The sequence below is a fragment of the Marmota monax genome, unplaced genomic scaffold, assembly GCF_021218885.2.
Source record: "Marmota monax isolate L192 unplaced genomic scaffold, Marmota_monax_Labrador192_F-V1.1 WCK01_AAM20220418_F8-fsc00025, whole genome shotgun sequence".
Classification (NCBI taxonomy): Eukaryota; Metazoa; Chordata; class Mammalia; order Rodentia; family Sciuridae; genus Marmota; species Marmota monax.
This window is the reverse complement of record NW_026691950.1, coordinates 11,173,747-11,187,267: the sequence shown is the minus strand read 5'-3', so window position 1 is coordinate 11,187,267 and position 13,521 is coordinate 11,173,747. Positions and strand designations below refer to the sequence as shown.

At 39.8% G+C, this 13,521-nt stretch overlaps 1 protein-coding gene across 2 annotated transcripts in view; it reads left to right on the top strand.

The window, feature by feature from the left end:
- Lnx1 (ligand of numb-protein X 1) overlaps nt 1–13,521 on the top strand; it is a 168,353-nt gene that overhangs the window by 35,537 nt on the left and 119,295 nt on the right. Inside the window, exon 3 of one of the 2 annotated variants that reach the window (XM_046461092.2) lies at nt 11,003–11,050. The exons of the other annotated variant lie outside the window; for it this stretch is intronic. The gene's annotated coding sequence lies outside the window, so the exon portion shown is untranslated. The remainder of the gene's footprint in view (nt 1–11,002; nt 11,051–13,521) is intronic. 2 annotated transcript variants of the gene reach the window in all.

Below are 13,521 nucleotides of genomic sequence, written 5' to 3'. Positions count from 1 at the left end.
TTTTTCTCTAATAGTTCAAGGTCACTTTATCCAATTACCAAAAGCAAATGAATAAACCAAAAACATATCTTGTCATTTTTAGTGAAACACACATACAATTTGAGGAACCTAATACTTTTATGACAATGAGTCTTCCCATCCAAGATTATGGTACCTCTTTCCATTTCTTCATTTTCCCTTTTGCACATAAGGGGAATAAGTTATTGTTGTTAATTTCCTTCTTATTGCATCTATTTGTAAGCACTTCACAGGAATTTTTTTGGTTTTCATCATTTTAAATACATTTTTTCCACCCCTAATTTCTAGAGTAGAGAAGGACTAATGATGTTTTTATTAAATTCCTTTGGGTTTTCTAGGTTTACAATCATATCATCTGCAAATGTAGATAGTTTTACTTCTTCTTTTCCAATGTTTATTCCAGTTTTCAAGTTCGTTGTCATAGTTTAATATTTTATTATTTTTAATACCCTTAGTCATTTTAATATCTGTTCTTTCTGCTTCCTGATCATTTATAATTTTGCTTTTTCCCCTTTTTAAAAAGTTAAGCCTATTTACAGATATGTATACGTGTTTAGATGTTTTTATATAACAAAATTTTAAATTTATTCATATATTCTACTACATGTTCTGATTCCTGTTTTCATTAATTTAAGCTTTTACCTTTATCGATCATTCTTATTTTTTTCTGATTTTTTAGGATGGGGATTTAGTTTCTCATCTGAAGTTTTCCATAGGCAAGCACTTGGGTTATAGAATTTTTCAGAACGTTCTCAGATTCCTAGAGAATGTTACAAAGTTCTCTTTTTTATGGTTTTTGAAATTATCAGTAATTTCTATATTTCCTCTTTGAGCTAAATGTTTTTGAAGTATTTAACTTTCAATTTATTTTTGTCAGCTTTAAAATTTTTTTTTTTACTTATGGAATTTTGATCACATAACATAAACTGAGGTCTTTACACTTTTCTTTGGTATTTAAATGCTTTTTAAATGGTCTTTTTAAATGCTCTGTGGATATGTAGAAAATGATGCAAATTTTTGTAGCAGGAATATGGGAGTTTATTTATTTGTCATGTGTGGGAAGAAGCACGGCACATAGGTTAAAATAAAGATTTCAGACAGGGGGCATGGCACGTGCCTGCAATCTAACCTACCTGGGAGGCTGAAGCCGAAGGATTGTTTGAACCTACAGGTTTGAGGCCAGCCTGAGCAGCTAGCAAAAGCCTCATCTTAAATAAACAAACAAAAAGTAAGGACTTCATAGAAAACGTTTACTTTCAAATCTTGACTTTATACATGACCTTGAGCACATCTATAAATATATAAATAATAGTATCTGCCTCATGGGGTCATTGTGAGCATTAAATTATTTAATATTCGTAAGATGTTTAGAATAGGAATTAGCACATGGAAGATGCTATATAATTACTAAATAAGTAAAAAGAATTAGTCGATTCCTTCTTTTTTTTTCTTTCTCCAGAACATTCCAACACAGTCCAAAGAGATATATTGAGTCACTGAAATGTTTTTGGTGTGTTCAAGGATGGCTTGTAGATTAAAACATATTATTCTTATTTTTAATTACATTTTAAGTTGTTAAAATTATAAATTGTAAAATTTAGTTCTTCCTTATCTCTTTTTCTTAAAGTAGATTTTTCAATGCTCATCTAACTTCAATGAGTTTTTCTTATCTTCACTATGTATTTTCTCCCACTTGACCACCCTTTTGTTCTTCAGTAAATTCAGCCCCACTTTTTCTTGACTGAGAGGTCTTCTGCCAAGTTGTACATAAGTAGCAATTGTTGGTACACTTTGGATCTTTGAAAGCAGTTCGGGGAAGATGAGTTGTCCTGTGTCATTAGTCTGGAGTAGAGAAGTACTCCCAAGTATGTTAAGCGATCTGAGTTCGGCAGTCCATTCATTTTTACCATTTCTAGTGTCCTTCATTTCTTTATGTAGATCTAGGTTTCTGTCTGATAGCACATTCCTTCTGCCTGAACGACTTCCCTGAAGATTTCTTGTAACGCATGTCTGATGATAACAAATGCTCTCAGTCCATGTCTGAAAAGGCCTTCATTTCCCTTCCTATTTGGAATACTGTTTCACGGAGTGCAGAATTGGGGTTGACAGTTTTCCTCCCCTTCAACACTTCAAAGATATTCTTACATGGTATTTTGACTTTGATAGTTTGACAAATCTGCTATTTTTGTTCCTCTGATTGCCATCTATCTTCTTTCTTCATTTTTGGTTTTCAACAGTTTAAATGTGATGTGTCTAAGAATATTGTTTTTCATGAGGTAGAGAGGCAGGGATTTATCCTGCATGGTATTCTCTCAAAATTTCAGTGAATTGGGTCAGGCATGGTGGTACATGCTATAATCCCAGTAGCTTGGGAGGCTGAGGCAGGACACAAATTCAAAGCCAGCCCCTGCAATTTAGTGAGAACCTAAGCAACTTAGCAAGACTCTGTCTTTAAATAAAAAATAAATGTGGCTCAGTGATTAAGTGCCCCTGGGTTCAATACCCTATAGGAAAAAAGAAAAAAAAAGTTCAGTGAATCAATGATGAATTTTGGCTTGATGTCTTCTGTTATGAGAAGAGCTTGTATGTGGATGTGACTTCCCCTTGTAATTGGGGCTCTAGAGTTTCTAAACTTAGCTTCAGAAACTCATTACAAGTTTTTCATACCTGCTTTTATAGCACATCTGTTCTCTCTTTTTTTTTTTTTTTTTTTTTTTTGGTACCAGGTATTGAACTCAGGGGTGCTCTGCCATTGAGCCACATCCCCAGCCCTATTTTGTACTTTATTTTGAGACAGGGTCTCAATGAGTTGCTTAGCACCTCACTGTTGCTAAGGCTGGCTTTGAACTTGCAATCCTCCTGCCCTAGCCTCCTGAGCCGCTGGGATTACAGGTGTGAGCCGCTGGGATTACAGGTGTGTGCCACCGCGCCTGGCACATCTGTTCTCTCATGCTCTGCTTTGGGTAAGCTAGTTTGCATGTTGAAATTTTCCTTAGATTTCAGGCTACTTGCTCCTATAGCCTCAGCTCTCTAGTGGACCCAAGAAAAATTATGATTTTGTAGATTATCCTGCATGCTCCTTTTCCATCCTGCAACTCACCTTCCCTGAACTGCTTTCAAAGATCTGAAGTGTACAGTGGTGTTAGTGAGGCTTTATCCAGCTTTTTACATCCTAAGAGGTTAATAATTACTTAGCTTTTAAATTTAAAGATATTATTAAATTTATAAATTTAGCAGAAAATATAATCTTTTTTAAGGGAAATTTTACAACCTAGTTATGAAACCTCTTTAACATGTTTAACTGCACTATCAATTATGTGATATAAAGTTAATATATCACAGTATTTTACTAGTTTTCTTGAAAGAAAAGACCCACAGAGTATGGAGCCCAGAAATAAACCCAAGCATATTTGGTCAACTAATTTTCAACAGGGGCACCAAGAAGATAGATACAATGTAGAAAGAATATTTTCTTCAATAAATGGTGCTAGGAAAACTGAATATCCACATGCAAAAAAATGAATAAATAAAATTGGCCTCTTAACTCATACTTACACAAAAGTCAATTCAAAATTAATTATAGACCTAATATAAGTTCTGAAACAGTGACACACCTGAAAGAAAACATAAGCTCCTTGACATTGGTCTTCCTGTATACATGATTTTTTTTTATAGAATAACAAAACCACAGGAAACAAAAGCAAAAATAAACAAATGGAACAACATCAAACTAAAAAGCTTCTGCACAGCAAAGGAAACAATGAACCAACTGAAAAGGGAGCTTGTGGATGGGGAGAAGCATTTATGGTCCATGTGTCTGATAAGGGGCTAACATCCAAAACATGTAAGGGACTCATACACCACAATAGCAAAAAGCAAACAAACAAATCCATCTTATTAAACGGACAAAGTACCTGAATAGACATTTCTCCAAATAAGACACAAAAATGGTCACAGGGTGCTTAACATCACCAATCATCAGGGAACAGAATCAAAGCCACATTGAGAGGTCACCTCATACCTATTAGATGGCTGTTACCAAAAAGACAAGGGATAACCGTGTTGGTGAGGGTGTAGAGAGAAGGGAACTCTGCTACATTGTTAATGGGAAGGTAGATTGGTTCAACTGTTATGGAAAATATTATGGAGGCTCCTTAAAAAAAAAAGAAAAAAGAAAGAAAGAACAGAACTATCATATGACCCAGCTATCCTTTCCCTGGGGTTGTATCCAAAGAAAATGAAGTCATCACCTGATAAATTTATCTGATGTCCATGTTAATGGCAGCTTTGTTCATGAAGTCACAGTATGGAAACAACCAAAGTATCCATTGCTTGATGAATGAATAAAGGAATTGTGGTATACACACACACACACACACACACCCCTAACATCTGCATCAACAAGAATGAAATTGGAGAACATTATGCTAAGTGAAATGTCAGAAAAAAGAAAAATACTGCATGATCTCACTTATATATGGAATCTGAAAAAAAACTGAATACATGGAAACTGAGTAGAATGAGTAACAGGTGTGAGTGAGGGGGAGAATGAAGAGATGTAGGTCAAAAGGTACAAAGTTGTAGTTCTGTAGGACGAATGAGTCTAGAGATCTAATATACAACATAAGGACTGTAATTAATAATAGTGTATTGTATACTGTACATTTGCTGAGTATATTTTAGGTACTTGTACCACACACACACTTAACTGTAATAATTACTTCATGGTTTAATCAGCTTCTTTTCCTGCTATGAATAAAAGACCCAACCAGAACAACTGTAAAGGAGAAAAGGTTTATTTAAGGGCTCACAGTTTCAGAGGTCCCAGTCCATAGAAGGCAGGCTCCATTCCTCAGGTCTCAAGGTGAGGCAGAACATCATGGCAGAAGAGTGTGGCAGAGGCAAGCAGCTCACACCATCATCCGGAAGCAGGGAGAGAGAGACTCCACTCTCCAGCTACAAATATATACCACAAAGCCACACCCCCAGTTCCCACATCCTCCAGCTAACCCTACCACTTCAGTTACCACTCACTTAATCCTTAGTCAGGGGACTAAATCACTGATTGGGTTAAGACCTCACAACCCAATCCTTTCTCCTCTGAACCTTCTTGCACTGTCTCACCTGTGAGCTTTGGGGAGGACACCACATCTAAACCATAACACTTCACCATATATATATATATATATATATATATATCAAAACATTTCGGTTGTGCACCTTAAATTTATACAAATTAAAATGATAATATGTTAAAATTTATTTTTAAGTGTTCCAATCATCTGTTGCAGTAGATTGTATTTTTCAAGTGAGTACCATACCACTCTTCCCATCCTTCACACTCTGTCAGGAGTCTGTGCCACTCCCCATCTACAAGTAGAGTCTCTTTCTCCATCACTCTAAATCTGGTGGCCTTTATGACTCCTTTGGTCACTAGAATATGTGAGAATTAATGCCATGCTCATTCTAGGTATGGCACTTAGCTGTCCGGGCGGCTTGTTCTCTATATACTAATGGGGACCCTAAGTCTCACTGGTTTTGTGATCTGGGTCTCCTGTATTCTCCCACAATTCTCTGAGGAGTGTGAAAAACACAGGGTTTGGGGAGAGGGAGGTTGTTTTATCACTTTTTTAGATTCATCTTTTTGCTACTTGATTTGATTCTAAATTATTTTCATTTCTTTCAACATTTCATAGATAATTCAATTGCCTTCCATTAATTTTGCCTATCTCTGTCTTATCTAATCTCCTGCTCACCGCTTCAGGTTTATTCTAATGACATTCTAAGGTTACCTACTATAATTATACTTTTAAAAAATCAAGCTGTTATTATATTTCTAATAGTTTTTGTTTTCTACAAGTAGGGTTAATGAGTCTAGAGATCTAATATACAACAGTGGTGAGTTTTTATGCTCCAGGTACATTTGTTTACTCATTTATTTATTTTTATTAGAGCTTTATAGTTGTACATATTAGTTGAGTTTGTCCCGACAAACTCATACATGGCATGGAATTCTATTTGAGTTCATGATTTCCTCTTAGATGTTTGGTGTTTGATGTACACAGTTTTATGATCATTATATCTTCTTTATTAAAAAGTGTCTTTTGTCTTGCCCAAATATCCTCTTTTTATTCTTTTTATTCTGTTGAATGATTTTACACTTAAATTCTACCTTTGATGATGTTAATTTTATATTTCAGATCTCTTTACCTCTGCATGTGCCTCTTTTCTTCCCATTATTAAGTCTGTACCCTTATTTCACCGTATTAACAGCATGCAGTTAAATTGTGTGTTTCAGTGTAATAGGAAAGTCTCTGCTATTTCCTTATTCAAAAAATATTAATTGAACACTTACTTTGTTCTACATCCTAGTCTAGGCATTGGTGGGTCAAACAAAGACACCTGATCTCAAGATGTGATAAACAATACCCATAACAAAGAAGCAGTTAACATGGTGTATTACAAGTGCTAACTGCTGAGGAGACAAAGAAAAGTTGAGAAGGGTACACGGCACTAGCGTATAAGAGGGTAGGTTGCAGTTATGCATTGTCATGACAGGCCCTGTTGAATAAAAGTGAAGGACAAAAGGGAGTAGCTATGTGGGCATCTAGAGAAGAGTAGTCCAGGCAGAAATAACAGGCATTACCAAGTCCTATGGTGGGGTGCGCCTCACATGTGCAGGGAAGAGCAAGGAAGCCAGTGTGGCTGGAGTGGGGTGCAAGGGGAAGCAGTAGATTAAGGCTGACAATCACCATTGGATTCGGCTTTAGTGATGTCGTTGGTAACTTGACTACAGGTGCACAGTGCTGGAGGGAGGCAAGGCCATGTTCTCTGAGGCACTACTACGTGGTGGATGGATGTGCAGCTGGCCCTCCATAGCTGCAGGTTCTAAAGTCACAGATTCCATAAACTTCAGATTGAAAATGTTCAAAAAAATTAAGTCTGTACCAACTATGCATGTTTTAGTCAGCTTTTTCACTGCCATGACTAAAAGACCTGAGAAGAACAATTGTAGAGGAAGAAAAGTATCTTCGGGTCTCCATCGCCCTGGGCTTGAGGTGAGGCAGAACATCATGGTGAAAAAGTGTGGTGGAGGGAAACGGCTCACATGATGATCAGGAAGCAGAGAGAGAGAAACTAAGCTCAGCTCATCAAATATGTACCCCAAAGGTATATCCCCAATGGCCCACCTCCTCCAGTCACACCCTACTCACCTTCAGGAACCACTCAGTTAATTCCTATCAAGGGATTAATTCACGGATTAGGTAAATGCTCTCATAACCCAAATATTTCACCTCTGAATGTTCTTGCATTGTCTCACACATGAGCTTTTGGGGGGAAGCTACACATCCAAACCATAACAATGTATGTACACTCCTTTATGTCATTATTCCCTAAATACAGTATAACAACTATTTACATAGCATTTACTTTGTCCTAGGTATTATAAGTTAACTAGAGATGATTTAAAGTATAGAAGAGGATGTAGGTAGGTTATGTGCAAATACTTCAACATCTTATATAAGGGATTTGACATCATATAATGGATTTTGGTATTTGCAGGAGGTCCTGGAACCAAGCCCCCTTGGATAATAAAGGACAACCGTACCTAATTTTATTTCTTCTCTTTAATTTATTATTTTTTTGATTTTATTTTTACACTTTTATTTTGATACAATGATGTCGTTGGTTTGACCATTATTTGAGTTTTCTCCGGATTCTAATCTCATCTATACATTTGCTGGCCACAAAAGGAGCAGGATTTTCAGCTTTCCTACAAGCCCTGGGCACAGAGGAAAGAGGACTGGGTGTGTCTTTGAGCCAGTGTCTCGATCTGGGCAGGAAGCAGGTGCCCTTGTCAGGTAATTGAAAACAGCTTATGAAAGGGACCATTTTCAAGGTGCAACACAGGGTGTAGGATAACCAATGGGAGAATGCAGGACCCAATGATAGTTTGTGTCGGAGTGAGATGGGTGGAGCCAATATCACTCAAGAGAGAGGAAACAAACTTACATCACAAACTTAACCACTCCATTAATCTGGAAGGGGAATTCAGAGGCACATAATGTAGCATGTCACTCCTGGAATCTGGTGCATGCATAGCAGCCTCTATTCCAGTTTCCTGCCCCAGCACCCTCTCTTCTTAACCTGTAACCTGCCATTCCCAAACAAAAGGCTAATTCCCAATCAAACATGAGCACAAATCCTTAGACTTGGGTGATTTACCTTCTAGTTCATTACATAAAAGAAAATTTAGTCTGTCTCTCACTTTGGGCTGGTATCATAATTGATTTTTGGTTACAAGAAACAAATAAACAGAGCCTAAGTATATTCCAGACATCAGATATGACCTTGCACACCCTTTGAGGTCTAGTTAAAACTTGGCCTGACCCCCAATACCACCACCTAGGAGAATTCAGAATCTTCACTACAGTTTCAGTAAGTTCCTGGGCTATTTCCTTTTCCTCCTTCCGGCCTCTATACTCCCACTTCAGCATGGGCTCTTTACTTTAAGCATCTTGTAAGCATAAGGACTTTAAAGACATGTCACTTCTCATTTGGTCTCAGTTCTTCTTTCTTCAAACATCATCCAGTGCAGGAAGTACATACTCGTGATAAGAAGACAAATATAGAGTGCAGCTTTAGCTTCTAGTGTACATTTAGTGTGTCAGTGGGGAAAGAATAATATTTTTTTCCTATGAAGGGTAAGAACAAAATTCGGCAGCTTATCACCAACTTCAAATGGACTTAGCATCAATTGGGTAAATTATTCTCCATCAAATTCATGAAACCACAAGTAGATTTGGGCAGCCTTGACTGTGACATGGCTGTGCTTCCCCTATTGGAAAAATGTTTTCTTTGATCATTAAGAATTTTGTTGATCAGAGCATCATTTGATTTTTAGCATTTTACAACTGGAAAGGACCTTTTTACAGAAAAAGTGACAAGTGATGAGTCCTCTCATTGTCTCTGCTAATTTTTTGCCTGTTTTCCTTTTTTTTTTAGTATCTAAAGCAGATTCGGAGCTTCATACACACAGCCAATGCTAAGGCACACTCGAAAAAGTAAGAAAGCTGTCAACTTTCTAGACTTTCAGGTTTAGCTGGCTTTGAAATAGAGCGAGATGATCTATCATCTATCGGGGTAGATCTGAAAGCCCTGTGGCCCAAGCACACTTCCACCCAACCTTTCCTCTTCCTCCTTCACTGACCTTGGCTTTGAATTGCAGTCTGACAGCTCTTCCAGCCATTCTCACGCCATAACCCAGGGCGCTCATACAGGTTATTTCCCCTAATCAAGTCATAGGTCTTTTATCTCCTGAAGGTGTCTGCTGCTCAAGGGACCTGGACTAAATCCTAGGGTGGTGTCTGGATCACAGGCAGCAAGGCTCACTGGCTACCTTTGGCCCCAATCCCCATGACACTTTGGAGGGGAATGTCTCACACTGCTTTGGGCAGGAGCATCGATAGACCCCAGTTTCCATGTCTTACTCTATCCCATCAGTAGAATTCTAAGGCTTCGTGATGAGGAGCCACTTCTGCTATTCTATGAAATCTTGTGTGATCTTCTCCAAGGGAGGACAACGATGCTCATGGGAGGTGGCAGCCATTCAAGCAGGGGTGAAGAACGCAGCCTATTTACAGATTCCACAGAGTGGGAGGACTTGTAGGCACGGGTGTGAGAGACAGGCAGAAACAGTGGTACCCAGCTGGGAGAGACTGGCTTTCGTATGACTGTCAGTGGGAACTGGCCTGTCAGTGACCCTGGTATGTGGTTCCTGGTTCCTCATTCCAGAGAAGATGCTACCTTGAGATGAGTTGAAGGCAAACCAGGAACCTCCCAGACCTTCACCCACCTTGGGGCTCCAAGGAATTGGTGTGTGAAACTGAGATGAGGAGGGGATGTCCTTAGCATAACTGCTGTCCTCTCTGCCAAAACCCCATGGCTACATGGTACTGAAAAGTAAGGACCCCACCTGCTTGCTGCCACACTCATGTGTACTCACAACTGCTGTGAGTTGTGGGTGAACCGACGGAACGGTATATGTTCAGGTGCAGTCTAATCACTCAGAAGGACTGGTCACCCTGGGGAGGCATCTTAGTGAGAGTCACTCAATCTGGGGGCGTGAGTACAACTGGGGCGGGACTCGTCAGGGTTGTCCTTCCAGTCCACCTCCTAGGCAGACTAAGAGAAAGTGGTTGAGGAGGGGACTGTGCTATCTTAGGGGGAAGGCTGCAGCCGGAAGAACCAGTCTGGTCACCCTGGATGATGGCTGGCACTGATACCGACAAAGGCTCAAATTAAGACATCACAAACAAGGAACTTGGAGATCTGGGGCCTGTACTATCTGTACTGGTTAATAACACTGCATCTAGCTCTTAACCCTCCATATGCTATCAGTGGACCAAGCTGAATGGATTTTAATACAAAATACAAGCTGCTTCTCTGGTATTCTGATATCCCAGAAGGAATTAGCTTCTGCTTTCTCACCTATACTGTGGTACCTTGACTGCAGTGAAAGTCAACATTAGTTGAGCTACTCAATAACGGGGGACTCCAGAGAAGGTACATTATAATAATACCCCACAGTCTTATAATGGACTAAGGACAGTTGCAAAGAAAGTATTCATTACTTGGTGATAATGTAAGCTCTAGACTGGAAGTTCAGCTTCCATACTGGGAGGAGATAGCTACTTCTGGGCCCAGAGTTATCAGAAACAGAAGGACAAGCCCTCCCTGAGTCCACACCCACTGCTCCATTTTGCTGTGGCTTAATGGCTACCAAGAGGCCTAACCTTATTTGCCTTGAGCACCTCACCATGGATTAGCACCTGTTTATTGGGGTTCTCCTTGGCAGTGAAGAATTCAGCTCTAAAAGGGCTGAGAAGAGAGGTCACTCCATCCAGTGTAATTGTCCAAATTAGAAAAGGAGTGTTTTCATGCCTCATGATTGGAGAAAAGTCAAATGAGCTTCCCTTTGCAGAGACCCTGTTGCTCAGAAGCTGACTGAGAGGCCGTCTACCTACTACTGGTGAGTGGTTTTCATTATTCTCTCTTTCCTCGATTTTTCCACTCAGGAGGACCGTGGAGATGGGCTCTCTGGTGTGTTTTCTGTCTTGGAGGCCCTGCCCTTTCTTGCATGGAAGTGAAAGTTCACTGGAAGGAAAACACTTCCCCACCAAGAAAGCTGGCTTCTCCTGTACGTCTCACCCCCACGTGGTCCAGCAATGCGGTTCCTATCTTGCTTTTACCCTTTCCACTACTTTCCTTGGGAACATTTCTTGTGTGTATGTGTCCTTAAGTCACTTTATGAATTTTCAACCCCCTTGGGAAAATGTTTGAAGACTTGTGCTTTTAAACCTGAACAGAGTCCTCTACTAAACAGCATAAAGCCCAGGGGGTGTGTGGATGGTTGACACAAAAATATAGCAATTTGTTATTTTCTACTGAAGACTGAACATACAAAAGTAGAATGAAAAGTGAAACTTATAATGCTTAAACTTATAATGCTTCAAGTGTGCATCTTTTAAATAAAGGTCTACTGAGATGCCAACTCTACTTAAAGGACTTTAATTCGTCTTAGTATTCAGTTGTTATTGTCACCGCACAGCCCAGAAATTTTTCAAAGCCTTGTCAAGAAGCCAGCCAACCTTGACTGTGGACATGAAAATAGAAACCAAATTTATGACCTAGCTGGTCTTTGTACCTACTCAGAGAACCTGCCTCTAACATTATTGTGAACCATGATACCCTAAAAAGTTTAGATCTTTTGGGGTGATTGAACTTTCAAAACCAGAAGAAGATAGAGATCCTTCTTTTCATGAGCCTTCTTCTCTGTGTGGCCCTACATGATTAAGGGTCAAGGCAAGACTGTTTGGGGACCTGGGAAGATGATGGATCTACCACATAGCAGCCTGTGCTCAAACGTTAGCTCTGCCATTGACTTGGTGGGTGATCTCAGGCAAGTGCTTTTTAACAATTTGGAGTCTTGAAATTAGAAGAAGCAAGCTGGCCCCCTGTCTCCTGTAACTGCATCTGCAACCTTCCTCTGTCATGGTAATCTCCACCTTGCACTTCATTTGTCTATAAATCTCTTGACTATGAAATAAATTCCTTAAAGTCAAATTCTTTTTATCCTTGACACCAACTAGCATATTGGAGGCAACTCATACATTTGTTGTTTAAGTGAGTGAATGTGTGAATAATATTGGGATTATTGTGTGTAACTGTGAGAATTAAATGTGATAGCTCCCGTCCCAAAACATATAGGTCTTGATTCCTGGGAAAAGACTCAGGATTTAATGTAACAATGTGTATTTCCTTCATTTTTTTCTTTGGTATTCATCTTTAGTTCTTTATTATTTGTTTGTTTGTCTTTTTTTATTTATTGTGGTACTGGAATTAAACCCAGGGTCTCTTGCATGGTAGGCAAGCACTTTACCACGGAGCTACATCCCCAGCCTTCCATCTCTAGTCCTTTTAACTGAAATTTGTTAAAGTCATCCAATGTCCCTTCCAGGTATTGAACTAAGCCCAAAATGACAGAAGAAGTTATTCTCCTTACTTTGCAGTCTAGAGAGGAGAAAGTCTTTAAAAAACTAGAAGCAGTCAAATAATTGCTCAAATGGAGTTTGCCAGGAGCACAGAACAGGCACCAATATCTGCGAAGGGAAGTCAGGCAGGGTTCCACAGGGGAGAGCGCATCAGAGTCGAGCTCTGAGATGGAGCAGGAGTTGCACAGACTGTACTCCTAACAGCCTGGGAGAGAGCCTCATGTCTGCCTGGAACCAGCCAGACATGTAGGACAAGTTACAGTACCTCTCAAAGAGTCAATTTCTTCTTCTGTTAATAACACCGTCCATGGGATTTCTGCCAAGATTCAGTAAGGTAAGAGGCAAAGTGCATGATAACTATCCAGGCAATGATAAATGAACGCTGTCACCATGGTGCTGCATGGGAAGGAGCCTAGAAGAGACAGCCCGGTTGTTATGGGAGCCACAATCAGGTTTTAGAGGCAGCCCAGGGGAACCCCAATGAACACTGCCCCTCTTTTCCATCTGGGTTGAGGAAAAATTAGAAGGGTGATTATAGAGGCCAAAATATCACCTTCAAAATGCTAATGGCTAAATTGGAGAATCAGCATAGAACGAGGAAGTAGAGCTAGATGGCTCCCAACTGAGCAGCTCTGGCAAGGCAGCTTCCCAACAGGAAAGACACAGCCCCTGGAGCAACAGGGGAAAACTCAGGAGCACTCCCTGGACAGAAAGAGGAGGAGCAAAACCAAGCTTGCCCAGTTGCTTTTCCCCGGTTACCAGTCAGAGACTCTTGGGGCAGAGTGAGCAAAGGGTGGAGCAGGCAGTATGCTTAGCAAACAGTTTCCCTGTGGCAATGGGGACAATGCAATGGGGACAGGGGAGTGCTTCAGCTAACATGGTGTTCCTAGGCCAAGGGGGCTGCTATTCTGGGCATGGAAAGGATTAGGACATGTGGGTGAGGTTGATT